The sequence below is a fragment of the Salvelinus sp. IW2-2015 genome, linkage group LG8, assembly GCF_002910315.2.
Source record: "Salvelinus sp. IW2-2015 linkage group LG8, ASM291031v2, whole genome shotgun sequence".
Lineage (NCBI taxonomy): Eukaryota > Metazoa > Chordata > Actinopteri > Salmoniformes > Salmonidae > Salvelinus > Salvelinus sp. IW2-2015.
The window spans coordinates 23,849,479-23,868,469 of NC_036848.1; positions in this window are offsets into that span (position 1 = coordinate 23,849,479).

Below are 18,991 nucleotides of genomic sequence, written 5' to 3' on the forward strand. Positions count from 1 at the left end.
TTGACGGAACCAATCGTCCTCTGCAGGAGCCTCGATCTGACTCCAGTGCCAGTGTGCCAGGGCCGGCTGATAGCCTAGAACACACTGAAAGTGTGTGAGGTTAGGAGTGACGGTGGGAGTTTTGTGCGTATTCTGCCCAAAGCGTAAACGCAGCCCACTCCCCTGGCCGGTCCAGACAGTAACTACGAAGGTATCTAACCAGTTCCTGATTTACCCTATCCACCTGCCAATTTGATTGGGGACGGTACCCAGAGGTGAGGCTGACCGCGACCTCCAGTCGTTCCATGAAAGCCTTCCAGACACGGGGAGTGAACTGAGGAACACAGTCAGAGACAATGTCCTCCGGGATCCCATAGTGCCAGAAGATGTGAGAGAATAGAGCCTCCGCGGTCTGCTGGGCCGTAGGGAGACCAGGCAGATGATTCAAACAACAGGCTTTAGAAAACCGGTCCACAATGACCAGGATGGTGGTGTGCCACGGATAGATGAGACCGGGGTTGTTGTGGAACCGGCAGCGGGTGGAGTTTGCCATAGGGGAGGTGTCTAGGTGTCTTGCTCTGTGTGCAGGTGGAGCAGGAAGAAACGTAAACCTGGATGTCCCGGGCCAAGGTGGACCACCAGAACTTGGTGGAGAGACAGTCAATAGTACGGGCTATACCCAGGTGCCCCGACACAGGTGCTGTGTTTGCCGAGGCGTGGAGACGGTTCCGCACATCAGAGGGCACGTAGATACGCCCCTCGGGACAGTGGGCAGGTGAGGGTTCCTGTCGCAGTGCTCAACAGATGTCCGTGTCCACATTCCACACGACAGGAGCCACATTGCGGGACAGGGGAATAATGGGTGGCACTTTCTCCCTCCGATCCTCTGTGTCATTCACCTGGGACAATGCATCGGCCTTAACGTTCTTTGATCCCAGCCGGTAGGAGAGGGTAAAGTCAAACCTGGCGAAGAATAGTGCCCATCTGGCCTGATGCGGGTTCAGCCTCTTCGCTGCTCGAGTGTACTCCAAATTCCTGTGGTCCGTCCAGACAAGGAATGGGTATTTAGCACCCCCCAGCCAGTGTCGCCATGCTTTCAGCGCCTTCTTGACGGCCAACAACTCACGATCCACCACGTCGTAATTCCGCTCCACGGAAGACAGCTTCCGTGAGTAGAAGGCGCATGGATGGAGTTTAGGCGGCAATCCAGTGCGTTGGGAGAGAACAGCCCCTACTCCAACCTCGGAGGCATCCACCTCCACGATGAAGGGCAGAGACGGGTCAGGGTGAGCCAGAACAGGTGCGTTAGTTAAACGTTCCTTGAGCGCACTGAAGGTTTCGTAGGCCTCCCCAGTCCTGCGCAGCTGTCGAGGACCTCCCTTTTTGAGGGAGGTGAGAGTGGCCACAACTGTGCTGAAACTCCTAATGAAGCGCCTGAAATAGTTTGCAAAACCAAGGAACCGCTGCACCGCCTTGATGTTGGATGGAACAGGCCACAATCGTACTGCACTGACCCTCTATTCTTCCATCGCCACTCCCACGGTGGATATCCGATAGCCCAGGAAGGAGATCGCCTGCTGAAAGGAATGGCACTTCTCTGCCTTTGGCGTACAGTTGATGCCCTATCAGCCTCTCCAAAACAGACCTGACATGAGAGACATGTAGCTCGCGTGTAGTGGAGTACACCAAGATGTCRTCTATGTACACCACTACACAGCGACCCAACATGTCTCTAAACACCTCATTAATGAATAATGACTTCGGTCTCTGCATGCAAGAGAGGTAGAACCAGACAGTAGGTCGATAGTGCAGTCCCGTGCGCTATGAGTGGGCAGGCAGGTGGCACGAGTCTTCGAAAAGGCCACCTGTATGTCCCGGTTCTCCTCCGGGATAGGGACGTAGGTGGCCTAGTCCGGACTTTCCACGGAAGAGGCACAGATTGACACAGAGACACCTCCCCTGACACTCCTGCGACCAACCCAAAAACCTCCTCTCTGTCCACGATATACTGGGGTTATAGAACTGGGAAAACCTAACACTACGGGGTGTGCAGCAGAGTCTAAGATGAGGAAAGTGATGCGTTCATGGTGGTTGGGAGTAATTGTGTGGGAATTGGGAATCGTGGTCTGGCACACCAGTTCTGTTCCTAGGGAACAGTTGTCTAGGGAAAAAGCAACTAGAGGAAGGGACTAGAGGAATGTGTAATGATAAGGCCACTGACCGGTCTAGAAAATTGCCTGCAGCACCTGTCCACTAGGGCAGGACTCAGTGGGGGGCAAGGATAGTCAGGGAAGGTGACAGGGAGGAGGACGGGTCGGTGTAGACAGAGAGGAGCAAGGCACATCCACACCTACCTGGGAAGGTGCAGGAGCCCTCCTCGGCCTGTCACTTCTTCACCTGGTTCTCCTTCTGGGACAGGTGATCCAGGGGTGGTCCGACTCCCCGCAGTAGGAACAGAGACCCTGTTGACAGCGGCGTTCACGTTCCTTGGGGGAAGGTGCGTCGTGTCCACCTCCATGGGCTCAGTCTTGCTGTAGGTTCCTGGGAGAGACCCAAACCCCCGGGATGGGCGACGATGGGCACGCAGGAGATTATCCAGGAGGATAGCCATGTCGATGAGCTGATCCAGCGTAAGGTCCTCATCGCGACAGGCCAGCTCGGTCTGGACGTCCGCCTGTAGCCCGCTGCGGAAAAACGTCAACAGGGGCTGGTGGTTCCAGCCAGTGGATGCAGCCACCGTCCGGAAATCCAGAGTGTACTCCGACGATGTCCTGGACCCCTGGCTTGAACGGAGGAGACGCTCACCTCCCTCTCGGCCCTCTGTAGGGTGGTCGAAGACAGCACGGAAGAGTTGGGTTAAGTGCTCATAGGACTGCACTTCTGGTCCGTCCGTCTCCCAGACGGCATGCGCCCACTCCAGAGCCCGGCMTGTCAGCACCGAGATCACCAAGGTCACCTTGTCCCTCTCGGAGGCTGTTCCGGCAGACCGGCCAGGTGGAGGTCACAATGCAGGAGAAACCCCCTACAATGAGCTGGGGTGCCGTCAAACCTCTCCAGAAGGGGAAGGTGGACTTTGGTGATCGGACCGGGTGATGTAGATGGTGGTGGGGTGGCTGGAACGACTGCGGGGAGCTGGGAAGGTGGTGTAGCCTGCAGTTGGCGTACAGCCCGGAGCACCTCGTCTATGGCAGTCCCGAGACCCTCCATGCACGAGTCGTGGTGGTGGAGTTTCGCTCCGGGATGTCCTGCTGGGATGTCCTGCTGCTTCCTGTTTTCTTGGGTCGGTCATTCTGTCACTGTTGTAGAGAGCAGGAGGCAGTCACAGGTTTAGAACTACTGAGTTTATTTAAGCACCATAGGTAAAAGCGGGACGAAACCAAAACACTGTTGTGCTAAAATCAARTAACATTTACAATGACCGACAAAGACAAATGGCAGAGGGAGTATATATACAGTGATAGAGTGGAGATTGAAACCAGGTGTGTGTAATGATGACGAGACAAGTCTGAGGTTGATGAGTAAAGGGCGTTTGCCAGCAGTACGTTCGGCAGCAGCTAGAAAGCCGGCGACACAGAACGCATGGACTGGACAGGAGGGGGAGCCAAAGCGAAGGCTGGTGTGACAGCCACCAAAAGTAGAGAAGACATAATGAGGAATAAAGATCCACATAGAAGTGGGTCTTCTTAGAAATTGTTTTATCAAATTGATCTTAAAAGTATTATAAAATTCAGCCCACGATACTCATAAGTGTTCATTACAACAGTTTTCCTAATGTAATGGGTATAGTTTCTTGACAGAAAGTTGAAAAGTATCTGGTCTATCGCTTTGCTTTTTTTACTGTCAAGATATAAAGAAAGAGCGACATATGTTAGTTTAGAGATACCTTCATCCTTGGTTGTTAGGACTCTTCCTTTTAAAGATAGGTCTCTTTGTAGCCATTGATTTAGATTCTTCAGTTTTTTTAAATAAGAGAGTTAAAATTTAGTAAGCCTCCAGACTTCTGATCCTTAGTAATGATTATACCTAAATATGTAAGTTCTTCTTTCACTGGAATACCATAATATGAGGGTGTGTTAAACATAGATTCCTTTTCCAAAGCATCTGGTCTATCACATTGATTGACATGGGAATCTGACTGGCGTCTTTCAGAAAAAGTGGAGTATCCTCAGCCAGCTGGCTTATAATAATTTATTTACCAGCTATGGAAATACCTTGAACAGGACTATTATTTAAATAATTTGTAAGAAGTTGGGTGATTAATAAAAATGGATACAGTGAGATAGGACAACCTTGCCTAATTCCTCTCTTTAACTCAAATCTAGGTGAGGTGCCATGTTTCAGTTTTATAGAGCTGTTACCATTCGTGTAGTCTTAAGAGTTTACAGAAAAAATCCCAAACCCAAATTTCTCAAGGGAGTGGAAGAGGAGCTGATGCTCCACTGTGTCAAATACGTTAAATGCTTTATAAAAATCTAAAAATAATATGAAGCTATCCTAGGTTATTAGGTCTGAGTAGTCAAGTATGTCTAATACTAGTCTGATATTGTTAGAAATATGTCTGTTCCTCATAAAGCCAGACTGTGTTTCATCAATGATTGCATCCAGGACTTCATTAATCCATTTTGCAAGTAGTAAGGCTAATATCTTATAGTAATTATTAAGAAGACAAATTGGACTCCAGTTATCAATGAGCAGCACTTMTTTTTTTAGGCTTAGGTATCAGTGTTATTAACCCCTGAATCATTGTAGGAGGGATAACATTGTTTTTAATACTCTCTAAAAATTCTTCAAGTAAGAAGGGAGATACTTGTTCAGAAAATAACTTCTGATGGAAATTCTGCCGAATTTCCATCAAACCTGGGGATTTGTGTAAAATGGGGCCGGAGCAGAAGGCAGACGTTTTACGTGCCCCCAACTGATTGTGTATTTTGTTTGTTTATCAGCGTTGTTTGTAATTTATGTTTTTACTATTTTTGTACATAATGTTGCCGCTACCGTCTCTTACGACCGAAAATAACTTCTAGACATCAGGACTGCAATTACTCACCACGGACTAGCAGAGTACTATTTCTTCTTTCACGACTCTGACGAACCTGAGGTGGAGGACATACGGCTCCCTCGCAAACAGGCCCCGACCCCAGTGATCTGCATGAAGAGGAGGAGGAGAAAGAGAGGCCGGAGGGCGGGCTGCCTTCTGAGGAGTACGAGGCGATCGAATAAACCCCCACTCCCCTCAATTCTGCTCGCAAACGTACAATCTTTGGACAATAAAATTGACAAGTTATTGGAAAGATTCAAATACCAACAGGACATTAAAAACTGTAACATCTTATGCTTCACGGAGTTGTGGCTGAACGACAACAATATCAACATACAGCTGGCTGGTTATACGATGTACCGGCAGGATAGAACAACGGCGTCTGGTAAGACAAGTGCCGGCGGTCTATGTATTTTTGTAAACAACAGCTGGTGCACAATAAATAAGGAAGTCTCGGGTGATTGCTCGCCTGAGGTAGAGTTTCTCATGATAAGCTGCAGACCACATTACCTACCGAGAGAGTTTTCATCAATATTCTTTGTAGCTGTTTACATACCACCACAGTCAGAGGCTGGCTCTAAGACAGCATTGAACAAGCTGTATTCCAGGATTCCTCCAATGGCATTGAGGAGTATACCACATCTGTCATTGGCTTCATCAATAAGTGCATCGATGACGTTGTCCCACAGGGACCGTACTTACATACCCCAACCAGGAACCATGGATTACAGGCAGCATCCGCACTGACCTAAAGGCTAGAGCTGCCACTTTCAAGGAGCGGGACTCTAACCCGGAAGCTTACAAGAAATCTCGCTATGCCCTCCGGTGAACCATCAAACAGGCAAAGCTTCAATACAGGACTAAGATCGAGTCGTACTACACTGGCTCTGACGCTCGTCGGATGTGGCAGCGCCTGCAAACTATTACAGACTACAAAGGGAAGCACAGCCGAGAGCTGCCCAGTGACACAATCCTACCAGACAAGCTAAACTAGTTCTATGCTCGCTTTGAGGCAAATAACACTGAAACATGCATGAGCGCACCAGCTGTACCGGAAGACTGTGTGATCACGCTCTCCGCAGCCGATGTGAGTAAGACCTTTAGACAGGTCAACAATCACAAGGCCGCAGGGCCAGACGGATTACCAGGACGTGTACTCCGAGCATGCGCTGACCAACTAGCAAATGTCTTCACTGACATTTTCAACCTTTCCCTGTCCGACATGTTTTAAGCAGACCGATAAAGGAGCTGGAAAGACAAAATTAATCAATTATATTAATTGAAATGCTAATCCTTTGCACATAAACTCTCGCTCATTTGAGAATAATTGCAATCAATATATTTATGCTCATATCTCTTCTCTGTTGGAATCGTCGTTCTGTCTGCCGGAGAGTCAGTTTTATCAGAGAGTCTTTGGTTACTTCCCCAGAAGTCACAATGTCTTTCATGGTGGTAGCTTCATCAGTGGCTCCTGATTGTGTCTGTTGTAATAGATACGTCAAGCGTCCATTGTTGTTAGATAGAAGTTTTGGCGGTTGTCGGTATTCGCATCCTAGGTTTACATAATTTCTAGCTGCAGTCTATTAATTAGTATCTATGATTTGCTCTTATTCTGTAGGGATCGATAGTCTCAGAGTTTTACTATTTCCAGCCATGTAGCCAATGCTCCACGTGGTATGGTTAGGAATTCAACAAACGTGGTATAGTTAGGAATTCAACAACCATTGCAACCTTAGCTTACAGTTTTGTGGTGTTAACTATTCGCAAACACAGCTCACGCTGGGGGTTTGCTTAGTCTGATTTGAATTTCCTCAGGAGTGGGTTTTATTTGTAACAATATAAAAGGGAGGTTCCATGACGCCTGATCATGTCGGTGCTCACGGGGGCTTGGCCACTGACTAGTTAAACTTAACATGGAATACAATTCTTTCCAATAAAATATTAACATCACATTACATCATTTCACAAATAGTTTCATATTTACTCGTTCATTTTATACAAGAATTAGATGTAAACCCCATAATTGTGAAATGTACACATTCAGAGATATAGTTATGTGTGTTTCCTGTCCTTCATGAGGTCACCAAAGGAAACACACTCAACATAAGTGTCCACGGACCATTCCCACACTCTCAAAAGTGGACATTTTGTTTAAATCTCCCATTTTGGGGATTTAGGAGTTCGGCCAAGTGAAATCCTTTGTTCACTCTGTGGTCTCTCTCTTTGCATGACCAGGGGGAGAGAGTCTCCGCCAGGAATTTATGKCCTGAGATAACAGAACCTCGTTGTAGGAGAGAGTGAGAGAGAGGGGGAAGCCACGATCTACATCCAGAAAGGGTGGGAACTTTTGGGAAACTGCCACGCTGCTAACTTATAATACATGCAATGGGCAAGATAATTTGTTTTATCAGCTACAGTTTGTATTGTGAGAGGCTGGTCTTGGTTGAGGAAATGTACACTAACAAGCAGCTGTTTGTGCTGATAGTGACATCTGGCTGCACACGTAGCTATGTTGAATCTAAGTCCGGCCAATACACATGCAAGTAGCACATCGACTGCACATTGTAGTGAGCATCCAGAACAAATTCCAGCTCTTACCTTATGATACATAAAATCAGTACACTCACTCCTCTGTCAATGCAATTTTCTTCATGACATTTAAATACAAATTTGCACTCTGATCAACAGTGTCAAGTTACTTTTCAATGTGTTCCCAAAAATTGGAACCCAGTAAGCAAAATTACATTTATAAGATGTATTTTTGCAGATGTTGAAGTTAGGTTCATTTGAGGTTCTGAATGAAAGGTGAAAATATATATTTTCAGGAAGTTTAAAAGATGTACAGGTATTTTCCAGACGTTGAATTGTTATTATTTTTAGACGGTGAAAATATGTTTTTTCCGGACGTTGAAAAGACGTATTTTCCAGACGTTGAAATCAGGCCCATTTTCGGTTCTGAATGAATGTTGAAAAGAGTTTCTCTACTTTGTTTTACTGTACTGTWATGTACTACACTGTGCTGTTCCCTGCTGCAGTGGTTCTCAAACTTTTCCTCGGGGAACCACAGACTTTTAACAATTTTGCTGTAGCTCTGAACAAGCTTTTCATTTTGTTACATTTATACATTTTAGTCATTTAGCAGATATTCTCATCCAGAGCGACTTAAAGTTACTGCATTCATCTTAAGATAGCTAGGTGAGATTTAAGAGTTTGAGGATTAGTCGACAAGTTGAATCAGTTGTGCTAGCTCTGGAATAGATCAATTATATCGAACGACCTGGGGTCGCATGGAGAGTTTGGGAACTATATTGTAAACGTAAACTACATGGCAAAAGTATGTAACCTCTGTCAAATCACAAGGGGCATTAATATGGAGTTCCCCCCCTCTATGCTGCATAAAAGCCTCCACTCTTCTGGGAATGCTTTCCATTAGATGTTGGGCATGACTTGCTTTAATTCAGCAGATATATTAGAGTTCGGGCACTGATGTTGGGCAATTAGGCATGGCTCGCAGTCGCGTTCCAGTTTGATGGGGTTGAGGTCAGGGCTCTGTGCAGGCAGTCAAGTTCTGCTGCCCAATCTCGACAAACCATTTCTGTACGTGCAATTGTCATGTGAAACGGAAAGGGCCTTCCCAAACATATTGCCACAAAGTTGGAAGCACAGAATGTCTGGATAAATTGTATGCTGTAGCATTAAGATTTCTCTTCACTGGAACTAAGGGGCCTAGCCCAAACCATGAAAACAGCCCCAGACCATTATTCCTCTCACCAAACTTTACAGTTGGCACTATGCATTCTGAAGGTAGCGTTCCCAGATTCTCCGTTGGACTGCCAGATCACTCCAGAGAAACGCGTTTCCACTGCTCCAGAGTCCAATGGCAGCAAGCTTTACACCACTCCAGCCGATGCTTGGCATTGCGCATGGTGATCTTACGCTTGTGCGCTGGTTGGCCATGGAAACCCATTTCATGAAGCTCCGATGAACAGTTCTTGTGCTGACGTTGCTTTAGCAGGGCAGAAATTTGACAGACGACTGACTTGTTTGGAAAGTTGGCATCCTATGATGGTGCCATGTTGAAAGTCACTGAGCTCTTCAGTACGGGCTGTTCTACTGCCAATGTTCTGTCTATGGAGATTGCATGGTGTGTACTAATTGTATACACCTTTCAGGAACATGTGTGGCTGAAATAGACAATTCCAACAAATTTAAGGGGTGTACCACTACCTTTTGGCCATGATAGTGTAGATGTCAGTGTAGTTCAAAAGATTCCGTAATAAACATACCTTCGATCAGGTACAACTTTTTGAAGCAGGTTGGAGAATTTAGCAGCAGGTTAACATAATTAATGTAACGGTTAGGAGAATTAGGTTTAGGTTAGGAAAAGGGTTAGGGTTAGCTAAATGTTATCCTAACCTGCTACGAAAAGTCACTTGTATGCAGTGGTCAGTCTTTTTAAGGAGTCCCGTCTGTGGACGTTGAAATCAAGGCCGGAAAGGACCAAAAAAGAACATCCCAAAGGCATAAAGTCCCTTTAGTGGGAGAGTAGCCCATCAGTCAGTAAAAGGATCTGAGGACTTTTTATTAAATTTTCGCCTAAAAAAGCATACCTACAACTGATACCATTTGAAAGGAAACACTTTGAAGTTTGTGGAAATGTGAAATGAATGTAGGAGAATATAACACATTAGATCTGGTAAAAGATAATACAAAGAAAAATTCATGCGTTTTTTTTCGTATTTTTTTGTGCCATCATCTTTGAAATGCAAGAGAAAGGCCGTAATGTATTATTCCAGCCCAGGCGCAATTTAGATTTTGGCCACTAGATGGCAGCAGTGTATGGGCAACGTTTTAGACTGATCCAATGAACCATTGCATATCTGTTCAAAATGTTGTATTAAGACTGCCCAAATGTGCCTAATTGGTTTATTAATACATTTTCAAGTTCATCATTGTGCACTCTCCTCAAACAATAGCATGGTATTCTTTCACTGTAATAGCTACTGTAAATTGGACAGTGCAGTTAGATTAACAAGAATTAAAGTTTTCTGCCTAGAACATCGTTCTGAAGTTATAGGCAGTCACAGAGAGACAGATAAACATCTTGATTATATGTTTAGTGGAGATATTGTGTACATGGAAGGGCAAAAAGGCATCAAAGGACTCACTTAGCTGTTCTACGGGTGGTTTGAGGCAGTGGGTAAACAGCAATTGTTTTCAAGTGCATTTTTAGTAAAAATGGTTTTGGGAAACAGCTCAGAGCTTTAACGAAAAGCCTACGAATGTTCTAACGATAAACTTATCCTCAAGATACTTTTTTTGGAAGATGGGCCCTGGAAAATAAATGATCTGAGACAAAACACATTTTTTTACCAAATTTGATGCGCAACTTACAATTTTGAAAGAAACCTTTTGCATGTATAATCAACTTAATAAAAAAAATAACAAATTAAAAACAAAAAACTACATTTTAAGTGAGACGTAGGGATTGGTCTGAAGCCCCCCAAAATAAGGAAATTCACGAGTACCACAATGCCTACTCCACCCATGCTCTACCAAGGTTTTCCAGCCCACAGCTTTGACCTACTACATTAGCTATTGTACGTTGGTCTATTGTACTTCAAACAATGTCTATGCAGGCTGCTTAGGATTCAAACCTTCTCAAACARCTTAATTCATACTCTTCAGAGGAATAATGGACGTTACAGTGTACTGCTAGTAAAATAATGTACCTTCAACAGTGCWTTCAGAAATTATTCATACACCTTGACTKAGTCCACATTGTGTTGTGTTACAGCSTGAATTTAAAATGGGTAAAATAAAATAAAATCTGACCCATTGACACACAATACCCTATAATGACAAAGTGAAAAGATGTTTTAGACATTTTTGCTAATTTAGTGAAAATTAWATATCAAATTTACATACAGTACCAATCAAAAGTTTGGACACACCTATTCATTCAAGGTTTTTCTTTATTTGTACTATTTTCTACATTGTAGAATAATAGAGAGGACATAACTATGAAATTACACATATGAAAAAAAAGTGATAAACAAATCAACATATATTTTATATTCGAAATTCTTCAAAGTAGCCACCCTTTGCCTTGATGACAGCTTTGCACACTATTGGGATTATTTCCCCGTACCTGCTACTCATCTCCAGAATGCTGAAGCCACCAAACGAAGCATTGAGGAGTGCTGGCTTTCCAGTTGGTGGTGACGTCGGGTCCGGGGGCCACCACCGATGGAACCGGGGGTGCCTAAGCCAGCTCGTCGGGCTTTAACGCCCTAGCTGGCTCGAGAGGTTTCTTGCCCCGGTTGGCTCGGAAAGTGCCCATCCCACGTCAGACCTCAGCCAGATCGTCAGATTTCTACGCCCAGCTGGCTCGTCAGGCTGCTACGCCTCCGCCGGATCGACAGGCCTTCATGCCTCAGCCGGATCGTCAGGCTCCTGTGCCTTAGCCGGCTCGCCAGTCTCTCACGCCTCTGCCGGTTCGTTGGGATTTCACGCCCAGCCGGCTTGTCCAGCGCCTGTGCCTCGGCCGGCCCGTCAGGCTCGCCCAGGTGGGACGCCGGGTGGCTCCCCTAGAGGGGGTGGTACTGTCACGCCTGCTCCCGCTCTTTGAGCGCCAGGCTCCACAACATTACTGACTCCTGGCACCATCATTGCGCATCAGTGATTATTGGACTCACCTGGACTCAATCACCTCTGTCATTACCTCCCCTATATCTCTCCGTTCCCCCRCTCTGTTCCCTGCTTCAGCATTGATWGTCATATGTCMTTGTATACCTGTGTGCTGACGCTGTTCCTGTCTTGTTCCATGTCTGTTCCGTTTAAATGTTTGACTCCCCGTACTTGCTTCTCATCTCTGGCGTCGGTCCCTACAAKTTGATAAGAGTCAGAAACATCTAAATATAATCTGCTTTAGATTCAGGCTATAACACAACAACATTTTGAAAAAGTCAAGTGGTGTGAAAGGTTTCTAAARRCACTGTACTCGCTGTWTAACTGATGATAGAGCTAAATGTGGAATAATCTGAAATGTTTAGTTCTGACTAGGCTCTTCAAGAGGCGATGTTAAAACATTTATTTAACAATCCCTTGAAAACAGCACATAGTTGTCAATGGTTTTAACAGACCTGGGATCTCCTTGCCCCCAGCAGCCAAATCTAACGCTATTGTGAAGTTTTATTGATGACTACCTATAGGGTATGTGATATCATGGACTGTCAGGTCTTGTATCCATAGGTCCATCTAATTCATTTGAAAGTGGTTACATTTCTCCAGCCCCATTGCTCAGCTTTATAGTAAACACGTGGCAGGGCTGCCATACCCACACTATGTATTACATTTAATCACACAGAATTAAACAGATTAAAATATGCGGAGGAATGGAGAACGAACAGAGCATTACACTTTATAACATTTCGTCATTCAAATGATCTAATGTATAATTTTAATCAACCCATATGTACCTTCTACTCTAACTGTGCTCTATTCCGACAGAATGGAGGGCTGTAATTGCTGTGTAATTACTCTGTGATATAATTAGACCGTGATTAGTGGGATATTTCTGAGTTTGAATTAAATAATTGTTATTTTGTCCTCCTTCTGTTTGAAATATTAATCATTCTGTAAGGCTAAGTTGATGGCGAGAATTGCAAAACACTTTAAATGCTTGAAAGTAAAACCCATTAGTAATTGACCCAGAGTTTAGTTGCGATTGTCCTTGTGTTGTTACGTTTAAACAGACAAAAATGTCATATTCACGATTACAATCAATGCTCAATTGTAGGGCTTCAGTAAAAAGTTTGCACTACCCACAAGCAACACATCGAAGTATGTTATGTCAAAGCTTATGCTAAATTGCAATAAAGGCATTCGAACCAGATGTTTAAGTTTGATGTGTAAGTCCAAAGAATCCTTCAACAAAAACCCAGAATGTACAACAACTTATTGAACAAGGAACGACAGCCAATTCCTGGAAGAGTGTAAAAAGTCTCAAAGGCTACCATTCTAGATGGTGTCAGGTTGCTAATAATTGTAAATCTATTGACTGTTAAAAGTAATTTAAAACGCATATTGTTGATATGAAATGTTGAAGGTTAACTGTTCGCTGTAGGAAATGATGGTCTTGGGATGTGACAATTATAACCAAACACAGGCCTACAGTATATCTAACTATGATATACAGCCAATAACCCAGACATAAACAGAAACATCTGTCATCTGACAAATCCTTAAAACAGTGAAGCTGACGTGAACTAAAATTAGTATTGTCAAATTTACTACAGCGAGTTCTGAAATGCATAGACAACATCACATATGACAGTCTCTCTTATTTCCCTCCCCTCTCTCCATCTCGCATTCCATCTACGCATCTGTCAGATTATAAGAGGCTGTCCTAATATATGACCAGTGTCCAGAGGTCACTGTGGAGCTCGTCACGCCAAGCGCAGCACGCTTCAGGAAGTAATCCAAACCCTCCAACCTTTCCCATCACATTCTTCGCTGCCTTAGGCAACAAGCAGATTTTTCATGTCAACTGGCATGCACCTCAACTCCAAGTAGCTGTTTGACTTTCACAAGTCGCCATCATCCAGGCAGCGTACATACTTCCAGGCAAGGTTGCCATACCTTGGCACCGTAATTATATGCCAGTTAGGAGTGTCGGGTTACGCATGCAGATTTCCTCCGCTGCCGCAATCAGGAGGTCTAGTCATACTACATAGGCTACCGAGCATGTATAGATATTGTGGCATCTTAATTATATGCCAGTTAGGAGTGTCGGGTTACGCATGCAAATTTCCTCCTGCTCGCAATTAGGAGGTCCTAGTCATAGTACATAGGCTACCGGCATGTATAGATATTGTGGCATCTAATTATATGCCATTTAGGAGTGTCGGGTTACGCATGCAAATTTCCTCCGCTGCTCGCAATTAGGAGTCTAGTCATAGTACATAGGTTACAGAGCATGTAAAGATATCTCAAAATATATAATGAACTCTTAGACAAATGTTGTTTTTGTTATATTCCCATTCCTCTTGTCAACAGAATACTTTCTATGTAAATATGTAACGATGACCTTGGATGTTCACTAAATGAGCTTAAAACATTTGAATGTCATAAAACAAATATCTCTAAAATGATTGACTTGTGTGGAGTGATTGATTGAATGCACATGAATATTTATCAAACAGAAGATTGTCAACACATCCCTCAACTGTCAGCACGTTATTGGGCCAGAACTAAAGTGRGGTTGGACCAGAACTACTGTTGAAAGTGGGGTTGGACCAGAGCTATCGTTAAAAGTGGGGTTGCACGAATTCAACTCGCTACAAAACAACACACAGAAAATGGAAAGAGGGAATAAAGATGGGTACAGAACTTTGCACATTAGATAAGTATAATGTCATACGCACTTCAGAGAGAGAGGGAGAGAGAGCTTAGCCGTGCCTTTGAGGAGCTGACAGCTACAAGATCATATTAAACAATCCATCAAATGGATTGATTGCAACACACCCGGGCTGAAATTCATTAACGGCTAAGTGCCTCATCTGGAGTGACAATGACTGTTAATTGTAATGCATAACACACGATCAGCCTAATATTTAACACTGACAAATAGGTATGTGTGCTCACCATAGAGAGTATTAACGGGAGCCGACTCAACTCTGCAGTGTCAGAGAGGGAGAATGGGGGTGGTGGAAGGGGAGCTGGTGGCTTGATGGTCCTGGTCTACCATAGGCTGAAGGTTTCGTTTCAGGACAAAATAGGGAYTTTGATTAATATGAATATTACAAACATCGGTGAAAGAGACATCAGTGTTGAAACAGTTGATAGACAGTGCAACATTTTGGTAGAGCAAAAGCACTGTGCAAAGAGCAAGAAATTCCTTAAACCTCACTCTAATCATGCWGTGTTAGTTTGAAACTTTTCTTCAACAACGTGCATTAGAAGGAGATGATTAATTAATTAAAGTTTCGTAAACCGAGCATTACTTACATACAGTATAGGCACCTCTTTATAACTTTGAATGTGTATTTGAGCTTATTACCTAAAATGTATCAWTTGAAAGTGTGGGTCCACAGCTCCAATCCAGATGCGTTGCTCATTACTGAGATGTGATTAAGAAAGAGTGTTAACCTTTCTGGTTATAAMCTTTTTCGGCAAGATGGATCTTCCAAAGGTGGTGGAGTGGCAATCTTTACCAAGGAACACCTTCAGTGCTYGGTTGRCTCCACCAAATCTGTTTTAAGCATTAAGCATTAAACAACAAATAGCTCTTTGTTGACTGTTGCTGGGTGTAATCGTCCACCATCAGCACCTGCCTGTACCCTAMMTGCCCTAAGCTCTCTYCTGGCCCCTTACACTAAGAATTTGTCCTGCTAGGTGACCTAATCTGGGACATGCTTAAACCACCTGACCAAATCCTAAAGCAATGGGACTCCCTAACTCTTTCTCAGATTATTACCAATCCCACAAGGTATGACTCTCCTTGATTTTATCCTCACAAATAATCCTGTTAGGTATCAGTGTGGTGTTTCTGTAATGACCTACGTTATCACTGTTTTACAGCCTGTGTTCGTAATCGCTGCTCAGTGAAACGACCAGTCCTGATATGTCATAGACGCTTACAATTTTTGTTTTTATGAGCAAGCCTTCCTTCATGACCTGGACTCTGTAAATTGGTATAGAATCAGCTTGATCCCCCTCTGTCGAAGACGCTTGGACCTTCTTTTTTTATATTTTCAGTGGTATTGTTAACAAACACGCCCCCATAAAGAAAATGATAATTAAAACAGGTTCAGCCGCTGGTTTGACCGTGATCTTGCAGTGGTTACTCCACCTCAAGAATTGCATTTGGCGAAAGGCTCGGCACACGCATACTCAGGCTGACTGGCTCTCGTTCAGGCAAATGAGAAATAAGTGCACTCAGGCTATCCGGAAGGTCAAGTTAGTTACTTTAAGGGGCAGTTCTCTCTATGTGGGTCTAACCCCAAGAAGTTCTGGAACATGGTTAAAGACCTGGAGAATAAACCCTCCTCCTCACTGCTGCCTATGTCCCTTAATGTTATGATTGGTTGTTACTGACAAAGAGCACATGGCTGAGCTCTTTAATCACCACTTCATTAAGTCATGATTCCGATTTGACTCAGCCATGCCTCCTTGCCCGTCCAACATTTCCTCATCTTCCACCCCTCCACATATGACTATCCCCGAAGCTCCTCACTTCTTTTTCCCTGCCCCCTACAAAGTTTATCCCTGCAGGTGTCACTGAATCCGAGGTGCTAAAGCAGCTCTTGACCCTTCTTCTTTAAGGTTGCTTCCCCTATCATCGCCAAGCCTATCTATGACCTTTTTAAACCTGTCTCTCCTCTCTGGGGAGGTTCCATTGCTTGCAGCAGCCACAGTGCGTCCTTTATTTAAAAGGGAGATCAAGCTGATCCTAACTGTATAGCCAATTTCTATTTGCCCTGTTTATCATAAGTGTTGGAAAAACTTGTCAATAATCAACTGACTGGCTTGTGTGTCGTATAGTATCTCTCTTGTAGCAATCTGGTTTCCGCTCAGGTTATAAATGTGTCACTGCAACCTAAAGGTCCTAAATTATGTCACCAGTCCTTGATTCTAAGCAATGTTGTGTTGCAATTTTATTGACTGGCCAAAGCTTTTTGATATATTAGGGACCATTTCCTTTTCTGTGTGGGGCGCAGCAGCGAAGGAGTATTGGTGTCTGAGGGGTCTTTGGCCTGGTTTGCTAACTACCTCTCTCCTAGAGTGAAGTGTATAAAATTAGAACATCTGCTGGCTCAGCCRCTGCCTGTCAACAAGGGAGTACCCCAGGGATCAATCCTAGGCCCAACACTCTTCTCAATTTACATCAACAACATAGCTCAGGCAGTAGGAAGCTCTCTCATCCATTTATATGCAGATGATACAGTCTTATACTCAGCTCACCCCTCCCTGGATTTTGTGTTAAATGCTCTACAACAAAGCTTTTTTAGTGTAGAACAAGCTTTTTCTGCCCTTAACTTTGTTCTGAACACCTCCAAAACAAAGGTCATGTGGTTTGGTAAGAAGAATGCCCCTCTCCCCACCAGTGTGATTACTACCTCTGAGGGTTTAGAGCTTTAGGTAGTCACCTCATACAAGTACTTGGGAGTATGRCTGGACAGTACTCTGTCCTTCTCTCAGCATATATCAAAGCTGCAGTTTAAGATTAAATCTAGACTTGGTTTCCTCTATYGCAATTACTCCTCTTTCACCCCAGCTGCCATACTAACCCTGATTCAGATGACCATCCTACCCATGCTAGATTACAGAGAAGTAATTTATAGATCGGCAGGTAAGGGTGCTCTTGAGTGGCTAGTAAGGGTGCTCGAGTGTTCTTTACCATTCGGCCATCAAATTTGCCCCAAATTATCCTTACAGGTCACATCACTGCATTCTAAACGCTTCTCTAAACTGGTCATCTCTGTATACCCGTTGCAAGACCCACTAGTTGATGCTTATTTATAAAACACTCTTAGGCCTCACTCCTCTCTATCTGAGATACCTACTGCAGCCCTCATCCTCCACATACAACACCTGTTATGCCAGTCACATTCTGTTAAAGGTCCCCAAAGCACACACATCCCTGGGTCGCTCCTCGTTTCAGTTCTCTGCAGCTAGCGACTTGAACGAGCTAAAAAAAACACTCAAACTGGACAGTTTTATCTCCATATCTTCATTCAAAGACTCAATCATGGACACTCTTACTGACAGTTGTGGCTGCTTCTCGTGATATATTGTTGTCTCTACCTTCTTACCATTTGTGCTGTTGTCTGTGCCCAATAATGTTTGTACAATTTTTTGTGCTGCTACAATGTTGTGCTGATGCCATGTTGTGTTGCTGCCATGCTATGTTGTTGTCTTAGGTCTCTCTTCATGTAGTGTTGTGGTGTCTCTCTTGTTGTGATGTGTTTTGTCCTATATTTTTATTTACTTTTAATCCCAACCCATGTCCCCGCAGGACGCCTTTTGCCTTTTGGTAGACCGTCATTGTAAATAAGAATTTGTTCTTAACTGACTTGCCTAGTTAAATAAAATAATATAATTTATAAAACATTTGCCAGGAGTGCCAGAACTTTGGGGCTACTCAATTGGTCCCATTTCACCAGGCAAGCTCAATCAAGAACAACTAAAGTCTTTGAAAGAAAACTATTACTATTAGCAACCCAGGTCTGCTGTCAAACACATAGGTGTGACGATAACAATCATTTGCACATTGCTATAGACTCACATACAAAACCATTTGCATTTAATAAGGGAGATACAMACTTAAGACACTATACCTCACAATAAAAATGTTTTTCTCCTACTTAGGAAGTTTAAACAAGGTGAGATTGTACCTGATTGACTTGTGTCGGTGTGATGTGAAGGACTCAGGAGCAATGTTGTGCTGTGTAGCCATGTGTTTGTGTTGTGTCACCCATGCTGTTTTGTCATGTGTTGCTGCCATGCTATGTTGTTTGTCTAGGTCTCTCTTCATGTAGTGTTGTGGTGTCTCTCTTGTTGTGATGTGTTTTGTCCTATATTTATTTACTTTTAATCCCAACCCATGTCCCGCAGGACGCCTTGCCTTTTGGTAGACCGTCATTGTAAATAAGAATTTGTTCTTAACTGCTTGCCTAGTTATAATAAATAATATATTTATAAAACATTTGCCAGGAGTGCCAGACTTTGGGCCTACTCAATTGGTCCATTTCACCAGGCAAGCTCAATCAAGAACAACTAAAGTCTTTGAAAGAAAATATTTACTATTAGAACCCAGGTCTGCTGTCAAACACATAGGTGTACGATAACAATCATTTGCACATTGCTATAGACTCACATACCAAAACCATTTGCATTTATAAGGGAGATACAACTTAAGACACTATACCTCACAATACAAATGTTTTTCTTCCTACTAGGAAGCTTAAC